The following is a 3,152-nucleotide window of genomic DNA, read 5'->3' on the forward strand; positions in this document are numbered from 1 at the left end:
TTTTTATCTTTGTGTCTTCAGAACTTATTATGCTATCTGGTACCCTGTAGATATGAAAAATATGTGTTGAATAAATGAATTTATAATTTAGACTGGAAGGCATTTCCTTGTCAAAAGAACATAGATTTTAAGGTTTCCATAAATAAGTGAAATTTACCAACATGATAATGCTGCAGGATAAATTACTGCTCCTGAAGCCTTTCAAAATTTCTGAACAACTTTCTGTAAAAGTAATAAAATGTAGCAGAAGAAAAAAGTTCAATCTATCAGATAGCATTATTTTCTTTCATTCAAAACTTTGATAATTTTTTATATTTTTAGTCTGGCACCAATTCTTTTTTTTTTTTTTTTTTTAAGCCTACAGCACCCGGTATTTCCAGGCGGTGTCCCATCCAAGTACTAACCAGGCCCAACCCTGCTTAGCTTCCGAGATCAGGCGAGATCCGGCGCGTTCAGGGTGGTATGGCCGTAGATGTCTGGCACCAATTCTAACTTTTTAAATTACACTTTAAGTTCTGGGATACATGTGCAGAACGTGCAGGTTTGTAACATAGGTATACACATGCCATGGTGGTTTGCTGCATCCATCAACCCATCATCTACATTAGATATTTCTCCTAATGCTATCCCTCTCCCAGCCCCTCACCCTCCAACAGGCCCTGGTGTGTGATGCTCCCCTCCCTGTTTCCATGTGTTCTCATTGTTTTACTCCCATATATGAGTGAGAACGTAAGTGGTGTTTGGGTTTCTGTTCCTGTGTTAGTTTGCTAAGAATGATGGTTTCCAGCTTCATCGCTGAAAAGAACATGAACTCATCCCTTTTTATGGCTGTATAGTATTCCATGATGTATATGTGCCATATTTTCTTTATCCAGTCTGTTATTGATAGACATTTGTGTTGGTTCCAAGTCTTTGCTATTGTGAACAGTGCTGCAATAAACATACATGTGCATGTGTCTTTATAGTAGAATGATTTATAATCCTTTGGACATATATACAGTAATGGTATTGCTAGGTCAAATGGTATTTCTAGTTCTAGATCCTTGAGAAATCATCACACTGTCTTCCACAATGATTGAACTAATTTGCATTCCTATCAACAGTGTAAAAGTGTTCCTATTTTTCCACATCCTCTCCAGCATCTGTTATTTCCAGACTTTTTAATGATTGCCATTCTAACTGGTATGAGACGGTATCTCATCGTGGTTTGGATTTGCATTTCTCTAATGACCAGCGATGATAACCTTTTTTTTCATGTGTTTTTTGGCTGCAAATTTTTAATTTTTTTCCCCTCTTAAATTCATCATCAGTCTTAATTCTGCTCAGGAAAAGCCACTCTATTTCCAACTACTACAAGCCAGATTAGTCTTTCTTTTTCTGCCATTGTTCTTTTCTCAGCAGATTACTGGTGGCATTTTGTTGCTTTCAGCTGTGACGTACATTGTTCACTACCCAAACTAGTTGTTCTCGCTCACTAATTGTAAGCCATCCGCTTAGTTTTTCAGCATCGTTTCTGTCTTATGTATAAAATCTTCAGATGAACTGTATCTTCTCAATTCTCAGTTATTTATCATGTAAGAATTTTTAGAAAAAAAGCAGCAGAAAATGAACCAGAAGGTAGCATGAGTGCACTGTCATGTGACATTAGATTCTGGTCCACATCAAATGACCATCAAGTGTCCACAAAACTAACCACAAAGTTTCCCTTACAGTTTTTCAGATACGGTTTCTCAACAAATAAATAATTCTGTAAGCATTTTTCCACACAAAATGTGTTTGGTGACTGCTTAGATTTTCTCAACATTCTTTCTTTCTTTTTGGCTCTTCTGTTTCTGCTGGCTGAATCAAGGATGAATAATTCAATTAAGTGAATATGCTCATACCTATACTGAAGGTTCCGATGATCTTGAAGCACACAGTATTGCTTTTTAGGTCAGTCAATGAGAGACAGAGGGTTTGAGCTGAGGCTACATCACCAAATCACAAATAATCAAATTTGTAGTAAGGCTTTAGGGTACCCCATTGAATATTTGGTTGAGAAAAGATTTTACAGTAAGTCCATAGTTCACAAAGCCTGGATGAATTCATAGACAGTGGAACTATAGAATGAATTCAATGCAATGAAAATTTGTTTGCATCAATTTTTTACCTACTAAAATACTTTATAATCTTTGTAAACCATTTAGGAAATATGAAGAAGTACAAAAGAGTAAATGCACATAAACCATAATTCTATTATCCCTAAGTCACAGTTAATATGTTAATATATATTTTCAAATAATTTTATGCATATATAAAACTTGTATAATTTTATTATTTATTTTGTTCAGTTAATATTATGAACAATTTCCTAAAGCATAAAATACTCCACTAAAAATATTTAAGTGGCTAAAAATGTTTTTTCATATAGGTTAGCTGTATGCTATAATAAGCAAACTCCATTTTTGTGTATATTTGGTTTACTTGGCCATCCCCAATTTTTGAACATATTTGAAAATAACCACCATGATTTTTCAAATCAAATGCCTCTAATGTCCTGCCTCCATGTCCTAGGTCTCCCTATTGATTTTATTGTTGTTGTTGTCGTTTAATATTTTAGACCTGGGAAAAGTATGAACACAGTCCCTTGCTATGACAAACTAAGCAGTCAAGCTTGCCCATTTTGGGAAAATCTCAGGAGTCAGCACATCCAGAGTACAAAGGATAAGGCTTGCCCTGGTAAAACCACGTTTGAGATCATGGTATCTCCCTGCCAACTCTCCCCACTGAATTAAGCAACAAGTGTAGTTGATAGCTTTGTTTGGGTTTCAACTCACTGTAAGCTGACATAATCTCTCCTAAAGCAGCTTTCTTTCCCTCACTCTGTGGTCAAGAATACCCAGGAATTGGCACTAATTCATGCAGAATGTAGTGGGGGTGGAGTGGGTATATAATAGAGGTAATACCTATAGAGTAGCCCTCAACCAATGAGACTTAAGCCCTCATGGAGGAATGCATCTCTCAATTGATCCTCTAGGCATTCTTTTTTTTTTTTTTTAGATGGAGTTTCACTCTTGTTACCCAGGCTGGAGTGCAATGGCGCGATCTCGGCTCACCGCAACCTCTGTCTCCTGGGTTCAGGCAATTCTCCTGCCTCAGCCTCCTGAGTAGCT

The 3,152-nt window shown here is 36.5% G+C and overlaps 2 non-coding genes across 2 annotated transcripts; both read right to left on the reverse strand.

Moving 5' to 3' along the window:
• Positions 1-355: 355 nt before the first annotated feature.
• Positions 356-474, reverse strand: LOC116551047. The gene has a single exon (XR_004268679.1). It is a non-coding gene; the product is annotated as a 5S ribosomal RNA (ribosomal RNA).
• A 2,127-nt stretch (positions 475-2,601) lies between these two features.
• On the reverse strand, positions 2,602-2,760 carry LOC116551078. The gene has a single exon (XR_004268704.1). It is a non-coding gene; the product is annotated as a U1 spliceosomal RNA (small nuclear RNA).
• Positions 2,761-3,152: the final 392 nt, after the last annotated feature.

The sequence above is a fragment of the Sapajus apella genome, unplaced genomic scaffold, assembly GCF_009761245.1.
Source record: "Sapajus apella isolate SASKATOON/1434 unplaced genomic scaffold, GSC_monkey_1.0 scaffold8, whole genome shotgun sequence".
NCBI lineage: Eukaryota > Metazoa > Chordata > Mammalia > Primates > Cebidae > Sapajus > Sapajus apella.